Source organism: Nannospalax galili, unplaced genomic scaffold (assembly GCF_000622305.1).
Source record: "Nannospalax galili isolate Female #2095 unplaced genomic scaffold, S.galili_v1.0 scaffold1251, whole genome shotgun sequence".
Taxonomy (NCBI): Eukaryota; Metazoa; Chordata; class Mammalia; order Rodentia; family Spalacidae; genus Nannospalax; species Nannospalax galili.
Genome location: NW_008329321.1, coordinates 376321 through 389220, shown reverse-complemented (window position 1 = coordinate 389220; position 12900 = coordinate 376321).

The following is a 12900-nucleotide window of genomic DNA, read 5'->3' as shown; positions in this document are numbered from 1 at the left end:
CAAAAAGACCAAAAACAATAATAATAATAAAATAAAATAGTGGAGAGAGAACAAGAAATACAACCAATATCAACTTGGGACCTCTATACCAACACACGCATTGCATCTATACATGTGAATATGCATGCGTGCACCACATGTGCACACAACACACACACAACACAACACACACACACACACACACACACACACACACACACAAGGTGGATAGTACCTGCGGAGAAATGATAACATAGGTTGTCCTCTGGCCTCCACATGTACCACACACACATTTGGAACACAAATATGCACACTCACAAGCAGAACACAGAACAACAACAAAAGAATAAATAAAACACACTTCTCTCTTTGCACTTTTCTACTCATCAAAATACTGTTTTCAGAGGCTGAGGAGATGGCTTTGGGGTTAAGAGCATTTACATTGCAAGCATGAGGATCTGAGTTTGAAACCCTAGCACCCATGTAAAAAGTTGGGACAGCTGTATGTGCCCGTAACTCCAGCACTGACAGCGGAGGCAGACAGATCCTGAAAAGATCCTGGAAGCTCAATGGCTGGCCAGCCTTACCAAAATGTCAAGCTTTTGGTTCAGTGAGAGACTTGTCTCAAAGCAGTAAGACAGACAGCAGCAGAGAAGGTACTCAAAGTTCTGCTGTGACCTCCACATGTGCACACACAAACATGCACATCTCCACACTTGTGTGCATTCAACACACACACACACACACACAACTTCACTTTTCCACAAATTTCTAAAGGATTTATAGATTTGATGTTTTCTGTTCCTTCATTTCACCATAAGAAAGTTCTAATAGCTCCTTCTCCAGAGTGGTTACCATCCAATCCTTTTGTGATCATTCTTACTACTAATATATTTAAAAACAACAGGAAGGCTAACAAGATGGCTCAGCAGGTAAAGGCACTTGCTCCAAGCTTGAAAATCTGAGTTAGATCCCAGGGACCCACATGGTGGAATGAGAGGACTGATTCCCACAAATTATCCTCTAATACCCACACATCATAGCACACATGCACTTCATGGCACAAATTGTCCTCTAATACACACACACACACACACACACACACACACAATAAATAAATAACACATAAATGCAATTTAAAATAAAATCATAATAATAAATAAATAAAAGCAACTGGAGAGGATGGGTGATGGCTCAGTTGGTAAAGCACTTGCTTTGCAAACATGAAGACCTCAGTTCAGAACCCCAGCAACCCACATAAAAGTCAGGTGCTGTAGCATGCATGTCTCTAACCCCTGCACTAGGAAGCAGAGACACGCAGATCTTGGGGGCTTGCTGGCTAGCTAGTCTAGCCAACACAGAAAACTCCAGGTTCAGTGAGTGACCCTGTCTCAAAAAATAAGGTGGAGAAGCAACTGAAGAAGACACACAACATCAACCACTGGCCTCCACTCACACCCATACAGGCAAGCACACACACACACACACACACACACACGTGCACACAGGCATACACCACACACAAAAAATAAAAATAAATAAGTAAATACAACTGGAAGTTTGGGAAGGTATTTCTCCTGCTCAGCCACAACTGGACCCAATGAGTGAATCCCATGTCAAAACCAAACTCTGGGCCTGTTTTTTACAAACTCTGAACTTTGACCTATCAAATCTACCAGTATCAGTTCAATTTTAGATTGAACTGTGCTGTCACCCACCAGAAAATTCATATGTTGAAGTTCTAACCCCCAGGACCTCAAAATGTGACTATATTTGCAGACAAGTCTTTAAAGAAGTAATTAGGTTAAATGAGACTCAAAAGAACTCATAATCCAATTAATTTCCAATTAATTTTGCTGGTGTGCTAAGAAGATGAAACACCAGTGATGTCACAGAGCAATGGCCGTGTGTGAATACAGTGAGAAGGGCCCATGTTCATGTCAAGGAGAGAAGACAAAGGAGAAGTCAAACCTGCTGGGCCTTGACTCTGGATTTACAGACAGCAAGAGAACAAATTTCTGTTTTTTATTCTGTGTGTTTGTGTGTACGTGTGTGGGTGCACATGTGTATACAGATCAGCTTCAGATGCTTTTCATCAAGCGCCATCTACATTGTGTTTTTGAGGCAGGGTCTCTCATTGGCCTAGAGCTCACAAAGTAGGCTAGACTAGCTGGCCAGCAAACCCCAGAGATCTGCCTGTTTGTCCCTGCCTCCTCAGTGTAGGGATTACAAGCATGACCACCATGCCAGCTTTTTTACCTGGGTTATAGGGATCAAACTCATGCTTGTACAGCAAGCACTTTAACAACTGAGCTATCTCCCAAGCCCTAAATACCTGCTTTTTAAGCAGTTCAGTCTGGGAGTATTGTACTATGACAGCTCTAAACTAATACAGATTCCACTATATTTCCATCTATCCTTCAACATGCTGCCCTCATGAATGATCTTTGAAAACAGTGTATTTTTAATTCTTATTACAAACTTTTATGCAAGCTAAAGTTATTACCTATAATATTATTGATCCCTTGTTAAATTAAAACCATAGGTTCTCAAGTCAAGCAAACATGTCCAAATCCCAGCTCCATTCACTTAATAACTATCTAGCTTTAATTATCTTCTCTAGGACCGTTTTCTTTTCCTTAAAATGGGTATTAACTACATTTGGTCACTGTGTAGGTTAAACAAGGCAGAGTGGATGATATGCTTAGCACAATGCCCTGTATATACTATACCAAATGAAATAGTCATAATTATTATCCATTTTTCAAAGCTGTCTTTAATAAGATGAACATGTTGAAGTTAGGTTTGAAGTCCCTTCCCACAGGGTCTTGGCTGCCTAGACACATCAGAATGTTGATGTGATAAGCCATGGGGAGTCATTCAGAGTTTCTGAGCAGGAAAAAAATATCAGAGGTGCAGCTGTGTGCATGTAGGTGAACAGGACCCTCTGTGACAGTCAAGGTGACCGGTTGTAACAACTAAACCCAATAGAATGTAAGTATTCAGGGAAACATTTCAGACACACAATCCATAGGGCTGGCAATGGACTTAGAACAGAGAAGGTCAGGTGACTGCAAGGCCTTGAGACTGCAAGGCACACCATGAACAGAAATAAGGAAGCCAAGTGGAGAGTAGGCAGAGTTCTGAGTTTGATTTGAACCTTGACATGAGGTTCCCTGTTCTGCTCCTACCTACTCCTCTTACCTGCAATCTGACTAAAACAATTTGTGCTCAGATCAGCTTCAAAAAGGGATCTCAAAATCAGTTCTCACAGAGGCATTAACTTAAACTTTTATGAAAAGTTACTTGCATTTTAAAGACAGGCTTCCCCCAAAATGAGGTACCATGGAATTTGGAGTTTAGACAAAGGACTGAAGTACAGAGGATGTCCTTGAACATTATCACCACATTGCACCTCCCACCTATTACAAAGTCAACTGCAATCTATCACCATGCCCTAGATCTTTAATTAGTATTGCGTGTAAGAATCTCTCTCTTAATGCTGGATGCTGTTCAACACCACAAGTAAACAAACAAAACTGTTTCCTTGATTGTTCAAGAGATAGAAAATAGTACCACAAATAGCACATTTAGAAAGACCTAGTTCATTCACTTCTACCATCTTTCACATGGTTCAAGTTCATCCAGCACAATACTAGAGATTTCAAGGGTAAATTCCACAAATTTGAAGCAGGGTCTCCCTGTAGCCCCAGCTGTCCTGGAACTCACTATGTAGACTAGGCTGGCCTTGAACTCATAGAGACCCGCCTGCCTCTGCCTCCCAAGTGCTGGGACTACAGGCGTGTGCCACCACAGTTTTTATTTCCTCTAACCCTTGTTTTCCATCCCAAATTAAACCCACTCTCTTTTCCTTAGAAGAGATAAGCTTTACAGCTTTCACAATAGGAATGTACAGCTATTTTAATTCATTTTCACTTTTTTTTTAATGTGTATGAGTGTTATGCCTGCATGTATGTAAGTGCACCTGTATCATGCAATGCCCACAGATGACAGAAGAGGCTGTGGGATTCCCTGTAACTGGAGTTACAGACAGTTGTTAGCTGCCATGTGGGTGCTGGGATTCAAACCCAGGTCTTCAGCAAGAACAGTCAGTGTTCTTAACCACTGAGCCATCTCTCCAGCCCCAACTGTTTTTTTTTTTATATTATGGATTATTTGTTAAACATAAACTTATGAAGCAGCCACATGTTCTAGTGTGGAGGTGAGGATGGGGGTGAAGAAAGGAGGATGGTAAAGTCAGCAGCCACCCACTTTCCGTCCTCAAGGCTCATCCAGTTCATCTTCACTAATCCCCATATCTGTGGGTCACCTTTGTAGCTCTGGCCCTTTTAAGCCTCTGGCAAACCTCTCAGGGTTCCTTTCAAATTTGTAATTCTATGGCAAGTTATCCAAATTCTTTAAAGGACCTGATCTCTATGAAATCTAGCTTGTTAACCCAATGATTCTTTTAGGAATTATTTCCAACCATGCATTTGCTTCTAAGTGTGCGCATGTAGTATGCAGACTCAGAAAGGCGTGTGTAAGGAAGGCTCTGTTTCAGTCTTAATGTTGTTATCAACTCCTGTCTTGGACTCATGGTGTACACACTTATTCACTACATTCAGTCAATCAATGTAAAATGAGTTAAGAAGAAATAGGGCTGGCAAGATGGCTCTGTGGGTAGAGGCACTTGCCACCAAGCGTAATAACCTGATTCTATCCCAAAAACCCACATGGAAGGAGAGAACTGATTCCCACAAGGTGTCCTCTGACTTCCACACATGGGTTTGGCATGTGCACACACATACATGCATACATTCATAAATAAATGTGATAAAAAAAATTTTAAAGAAGAAGAAATAGTCATGATATATCCACTGTGAACACTGACATGGCAATGCCTCAAAAAGTTATATATAGGGCCAGCAAGATGCTTCACAAGTCTAATGACCCAAGTTTGATCCTTTGAACCCACAATGGAAGGAGATATTTTGAAATATTTAAGGATATACTAGAAGAAAACTTCTCTGAAATACATATGGAAAAAAGATAGATGGAAAAGAAGAAATGGTTCCTTCTTTGGCAGCCAGTACTCTTAAAATTCTTGGCAATAATAGACAGAAAACAAGACACAAAGTGTGAGGCTGGAAGCCAGGCGTGGTGGTGCATGCCTGTAATCCCAGCACTCAGGAGGCAGAGGCAGGCGGATCTCTGTGAGTTTGAGGCCAGCTTGGCCTACAAAGTGAGTTCCAGGCCAGCTGGGGCTACAAGAAGACAAAAAAAAAAAAAAAAAAACCAAGAGAGAGGCTGCAAAGATGGTTCAGTGGTTAAGAACACTGGATGCTCTGCTTGAGGAGTCAGGTTTGAATCCCAGCACCCACATGGTGGCTAACAACCATCCATTAACTTCAGTTCCACGGGATCTGACGCCCTCTTCTGACCTCCTTGGGCACTGCACTTACCTGGGCACACATACATGCAGGCAAAGCACTTATACAGATAAAATAAAAATAAATAGATATATTGTTTTTTAAAGACACAAGGACTAGAGAGATGTCTCAGCAATTAAGAGCGCTGGCTGCTCTTGCAGAGGGCCTAGGCTCTATTCCCAGCACTCACATAGCAGCTAACAACCATTGTAACTCCAGTTCCAAGGGAATCCAATCCCCTCTTCTGAACTCCGCGGGCACTGCATGACAAGGGTGTACTTACATACATGCAGGCAATACACTCATACAAGTAAAATAAAAATAAGAAAATATTTTTTTAAAAAATAAAGATACAAAGAGCTGGGTGTGGTGGCACATGCCTTTAATCCCAGCACTCAGGAGGCAGAGGCAGGCAGGCAGATCTCTGTGAGTTCAAGGCCAACCTGGTCTACATAGTGAGTTCCAGGACAGCTGGGGCTACAGAGAGACCCTGTCTCAAAAAGACCAAAAAAAAAAAAAAAAAAAAAAAAAAAAAAAAAAAAAGATACAAAGAGACAACAGACCAGAGAAAAACTATTGACCTCTCAATTGAATAAGTCCATACAACAATTTTTCTTTCACTGTGGAATCTTTCTACATAGTTCTTTCCTAAACATTCCCTCATGAGAGTTTAATACTGAAGATATACTGTTCATCTGTTTTGGGGCCATGATTCTAGCAGGGTTCCAATTCATTATAATAACTTGTTTCCTAATATTTGTCCTCTTATGGTAATGTTGCTCCCTTTGAGAACGTACAGTTTATAGCACGAGCCTCTCTACAAAATGGATGCTATTCAAGCAACAACAATTAACTGAAATAATCAGGACTGAGAGTGCACACTTACCACACGACCTAGAATGTGTCTAAAAGTCCTATAAGCAGTGTTAAAAGTGTCTGTAATCTCAAAACTACAAAAGCTGAGGCAGGTGTATCAGGCCTTCAAAGTCAGCCTCAGCTACCTAGCAAGTTCAAGGCCATCCTGGGCAACTTGAGACCTTGACTCAAAAAACAATGTCAATCAATTAACCAACCAATCAATCAATCAATCAATGTATCTCAACACTGTCAACTGAACAAAAAGAGAAATTCATTCCTACTGTCTCCAAATATCTGGAGATTAACTTTGGATAGATATAATATTTTGGTGTTAAACAGAATTTTGGTAAGTTTAATTTATATTTTTGGTACCATGTATATCAAATGTAACATTGGCATTGTTTAATATATCTATGACAGAGTTTATTTCACACATGATAAAATGGTATGTGCAGATTTTATTTATTTTTAGGCCTTTAAATTTTTTTAATATTTTATTTATTATTTTTATTTTATGTGTATGAGTGTATTGCCTGCATGTGTGTAGGTACATGAGTGTCATGCAATGCCCAAGGAGATCAGAAAGCATTGGATTCCCCTGGAATGGAGTTACAGACAGTTGTTAGCCACCACGTGGGTGCTAGGAATCAAACCTGGGTCCTCTGCAAGAGCAGCCAGTGCTCTTAACTGCTGAGCCATCTCTCCAGTCCCATATTTATTTATAGGACTTTTTGAGATAGGGTCTCCCTGAGGCCCCAGCTGGCTTGGAACTCACTATAGACCAGGCTGGCCTGTATCTCACAGAGTTCTGCCTTCCTTTGCCTCTTGAGTACTGGGATTAAAGGCATGTGCCACCATGCCTGACTCAGACATTACTTAAAATATGTAATTCTTCTTATTTATGGAAATATAAGGTGTCATAATTTTGCCAGTAAAAGTGCAGACCTTGGGCCAACAACATGAGCATCACCTAGGAACCTGTTCACAAAGCATACTGATTGAAAAACACTGCCTTAAAAGATAAATATGGTCCTTCCTTGATTCATCAGAGCATTTTGTTCTTAATCATACAAGTAAACTGACTTATTACATCACTCAAGTGATACTACAGAGCCTATAGGAAATGCAAAGTATAAAGGGATCATGTGAGATTTCTAAAAAAAAATCACGAGATAGAAAACATGCAAATGTCTATCTAGAGGCTACTTCTGAAAGCAGATAATTCAGTTAGTATATTAATTTGTTCTGCACCAATAGGGATGGCTCAGAACAGGCGAGTGGGTTTACACCAGGCTCCCTTCACCGGCAGTAGCAGTGGGCCCTGTGCCAGGGGGATTGGAAATGCTCTTCCAATGATTAGCCTTCCAGCATGGAAGAAAAGGTCCTAAGAGGAACAAAGGCAGTTGGCAACAGGATGCCCCTCTCTTTATAATCTCTGCTATTGTTTCCAAAAATGACATAGGAAGTAAAAAGAGGGCTGTTACCAAAACAGTAGGCCAGCCACTCCCATGATTCTAACACACAGCTTCTTCTTTGAGGTCTAAAGCATTTTCCTGTAGTCTCCTTAAAATACGCAGTTTTGGTGCTTATCAACCAAAACTTTATCTAACTATGAATGGGGAGTGATATCCAAGTATGGGCCTGAGAAGCCTAAGGGTTCTGGGACTTCAGAACCCTGGGAAGAAACGGGCCTCTCCCAATTGCACTTTTGCTAATAGCTCACTGGCCTGGTGGCAAATCCAGCTTCTGCCACTTAATATTATCTAGGGAACTCTGAGCCAACTGCCCAGTTCTCCTGAATCTATAAAACACAGCTAAGTACAACCTACCTCAAATGCTAATAAAAGGAATAAATGTGCTCTTGCAGATTCAGTTCCTAAAACAAGTGTTTATAAACGTTAATTCCCAATCCATTAACTTCTCCAGGAATAGTAAAATATTTTTATACACTAAGTTTGAAAGTGTTTTACCTCATAGTTCCAAATTAAAGGAACAAGAAGTTCTTTAATCAGAAACCACAGATACAAGCGCTAATGAGCCTCTTCACCCACCCTGAGAGGGCACAACTCTGAGTTTATGAAAGATTACATAACTCTGAAACTGTCTGTCAGCAGACAGCTGAATTCCCCCTCTTAGACGTGTTCATGGGCTCCTCCCATGAAAAACGATGGAAATTCAATATATTTGTTTAAAAAAATGCCAAACCACCAAAAAAATTTGGGTTCATAAATCACAGTTGCATGCTTATAAGTAAACTTCAAACTTCAGTTCATTTAAGAGATGTAAAAACCTTAGACGTCTCAGAATGAAACACCCCACTTCCCATTCTGACACTATCACCCACGGCCCAAGTAATACTTAGATCCCACTTAGTTAGAAATATCCACCTTCTCACCCTCGGGAGTTTAGCATCAGGCCAAGAACATCAAAAGGTAAAAAGTTCAGCACAGATTTCATGATCTTCTTAGTAACCTGCAGGGAAGAAATCAAAAGGCCACCAGATCAGTGTCCATCAGGAGCCAAAAGGAAACCATGTTTTCATGAGTGATTTACAGAAATTGTCTCAGTAAGACTCTTGGGAGTCTATAGCTTCTGGGAGGATTACTTTCATGTTCTGAGAGCAGGGCTTATTTCAAGACAAAGTACAAAGGCGGGTTGCCTCCTTTTCCTCCACGAGGAAAAGCCAGTATCTTAACTGCTATGCTGACCAAGGCCATCCCCAGCACACCAGGCAGCACACCACCACAGTATGTGTGATGATGCACTGACCATGTGTTTTTGCTAACTCATCCTAGACTGCTTCAATGCCCACAGGGCTTGTCACCTGTACCCTGCCCAGCTGCGTCTTTAGCCTAAGCAAGATGATGTCAAAAAATTAGCAGAGGGGATGGTAAAACACAAAGAAGTATTCTCATGCCAAATAAAAGCACCTTTAGGTGACATGTCTGGTTGATCTCTTCCTCTACCAGTGAGGGCAGAAAATGAGCCTTGGAAATTTTCCTCTTCTTTTGTTATCTGAACAACCTACAGTCCAACCAAGAAAAGTAAAAAGAGCAAAAAACATCCCACCCAACCAGATAATTAATTACTTTAGATGCCAGATCAAATTGAAAGTGTGTATATTACCAAGTACTTAAAATTTACATAATAAATGTCATCCTCTTTGGGACAGCCCCTCCACCCACTACAGCCCATGGAGAGAATCGCTAATCTGTCCCATCTAGAAACATGCTTTCATTTGGACAGAAACGCTTCAAACTGTTTTGGGTAGACTGTTATGAACCTGCAGATCCAGCCAAATCATCAAATTGCCCCCTTCTGTCGTTCATTAAATGACCATAATTTTTAACTTTATAGAGGTAATTTAAGAATTACCTAGGGTATGCTATAAAATATTTCAATCTACTCATATATATTTTTCCATAAAGATACAGTTTTGTGTCTATCCTTACTGGAAAAGTCTACCTTTAAACTCATATATCAAACTTCCTGGAAGATTTTCTCTTAGGGTAGCACAGTTCTTTATCACTTGCTGAACTTGTAAAATAGATTTACACTGGCTTCATCACCCATTCTACCCACCTTCCTTCAGCACCTTAGTCCTTCCTTGGGCCTTTAAGGCAAACAGATCCGATTCATACTATTACCAAAATACTAAATAAATAAAATAAATAAATAAATAAACACTGTACCACAATATTTTTGCCACAAAGGCAATGTTTTACTCAAACATCAGAAAGGTAACTCCCAAGGAAAGAATATGGGAAAGGAAGAGGGTAAGGGAGCTTATCATTCAAGGTACTTCTTCACACTAAATATCAAATAATAAAAATATACCTTTGTGTTTGAAGATTCAAGTCACACAAATACGTAAGAGCGAATCAATTGTTTCCAGCTATACCCAGCGATAATGACCCAAGTACGTGAGAGCATCAAAAAGATCAGTTTCCTTTTGAGGTTACATGATAAGGAGCAGCTAAGCAGCCTCTTTGGAACTCGCCGTCTGACCTCGTGGCAGGAGCCAGGCCTGCTGCCTTTATAGTGCTGACTTTCTCCCCGCCAGTCAAGTGGGCAGAGGGGGCGGGGAAGTCCAGCACGCCTAAAATACACCATACGCTCATCCTCGGGTTCGAAGGGGATGCGTGGGCACCGAGGAGGGCCAGAGAAGACGGAATGGGGGAGGGGGGAGCAGCGAGGACCAAGCGTGTGGACTTTTTCGCTGGAAATTCCCAGGCCAAAAAGGTACGGAGTCCCGGACATTCCCCTCGAGGGCCGGTTCCAAGACCTGGACTGGAGCCGCGCTCAGGGATCAGAAGCGGCGCAAGCTGTTCTCAAGCCTCGTCTAAAATGTCCTAGGGAATCTACGGCGGAACTAGAGGCCTCATTAGAGTCACCTATTTGAATTTCGCTTTTTCTGTATGGCCTTTTATGTGTGGGAATGGAAAGGGGCAGGGAATTACTTCCTCCAATTAGCTTTGAGAATGTGCCAATCAAAATGTGGTATCGCTGTTATGTAGCTCTTTGACAAACTAAAGGACAGTAATCTGCAGCACAAATAAATGGTGCAGGAATCCTTAGCAGGAAGATGGCTGTTATCACAGGCGGCTGGGGAGGTAGATGGGTTTAAACCGAAAGTGAACCACTGCACAACACTGGAGGGGTTTCTCTTGTCATTTGGTTTCACTATCCCTTTCGGGGACACTCGCAACTGTGGTCTCGATTTACGTTCTTTCTTTTTGTCTTCCTTTCCTCTCTAAGCATTGTTACAATCCAGTTATAATTACACAAGAAATGACCAGTATCCTATGGGGACAGTATGAATCTCCACCAAAACGTCAGATCCTTAAAGCTCAAGAGGTCTGACTCTCAGTTGATATAAAATATATTTTTTAATTTGTATGTGTATAATCCATATCAGTTAACATTTTTAAGGTAAGTGATTTTGGTGATGCAAATTAAACTAAGGTGATTAAGCACTTCATCGCCTAGCTTCAGCATCCTACCCTCAACAGCCGCTAGCACTCCAGTACTTCGTCTCTCTGAAACAGAAAAATAGTCATTTCAAAATTTTCTATGTGGGGCTGGAGAGATGGTTCGGCGGTTAAGAGCACTGGCTGCTCTTGCAGAGGACCCTGGTTGGTTCGATTCCCAGGACCCACACGGCGGCTAACAACAGTCCTTTACTCCAGTTCCAGGGGAATCAGACGGCTCTCTTCTGAACTCCGTGAGCAATGCACAAGACAGGTGCACTTACATACATGCAGGCAATACACTCATACACATAAAATAAAAAATACTAATTTTTAAAAATTATTTATTTATTATCCATCCAGATGTCTGAGTGAACTGAGAGCCTGCATTGTAGAATAATCCTAATGCTGAGCAGCTGTGTAAGGTTGGACTGAGGCTTCTCTTCCTTTGAGTGTTTATTTCCCTGCCCCTCAGTGACTGCCATCTCTCTTATCAGGATCCAGAAATAGAGGATCACTTCTGACATGCAACACAGGAATATGTAAAGGCTTACCATAATTGTTCTTATCAAGAATAATTCAGATAAGTTTTAGCAACTTATTATCTATAGCCAGGATAGTCAGTCAGTGGTATTTAATATAAATATGGTTATTCAGAATGATAAAATGGATCACACTGGACACCAAAAGTCTGTATTTGCTGAAGAAAAGTTACTCTTTTATTCTTTTTATTTTATGTGTATAAGTGTATTGCCTGCATGTATGTAAGTGCACCTGTGTTGTGCATTGCTCAGAGGTCAGAAGAGGGTGTCAGATCCCTTGAAACTGGAGTTATAGATGGTTGTTAACTGCCATGTGGGTGCTGGGAATTGAACCTGGGTCCTCTGTAAGAGCAACCAGTGTTCTAACCACTGAGCCATCTCTCCAGACTCTCTCTTATTCTTTTTTTAAAATATTTTTATTATTTTTATTTTATATGTCTGCATGTATGTAAGTGCACCCATGTCATGCAATGCCCAAGGAGAACAGAAGAGGCCATCAGATCCACTGGAACTGGAGTTTCAAACAGTTAGCTGCCATGTGAGTTTTGGGATTTGAACTCCGGTCTTCTGCAAAAACAGTCAGTGTTCTTAACCCCTGAGCCATTTCTCCAGCACCCTCTCTTTTATTCTGAATTACATGTACTCGTGTGTCTGTGTGTAGGTATCTGCATGTGAGTGCAGGTGCCAGAACAGGCCAGAAAAGCGGTTGGATCCCCTGGACCCGAGGTAGGAGATAAGAACCAAACTCAGGTCCTCTGCAAGAGCAGCACACATTTTAACCACTGACCCATCTCTCCAGTCCGAAGAAAAGGTTGCTCTTGATAGGACAACTTCTATAAAGTATAATTAGCATAGAAGATCTTTATTGTGGTTCTTCCTTTCACAATACCAGCAAATCAATCATTTCAGCTCTGGAATAAGATATACTCAGTTACAGTATTACTGTCACTTCAAAATTCAACAAAATTGTATATAAACCACTGATGTACTATTTTATTATAAGCCCAACTATCCAACCATACTGGCCAAATGACATAAAACTATTATCATTGCCGGGCATGGTGATGCATGCCTTTAATCCCAGCACTCAGGAAGCAGAGGCAGGTGGATCTCTGTGAGTTT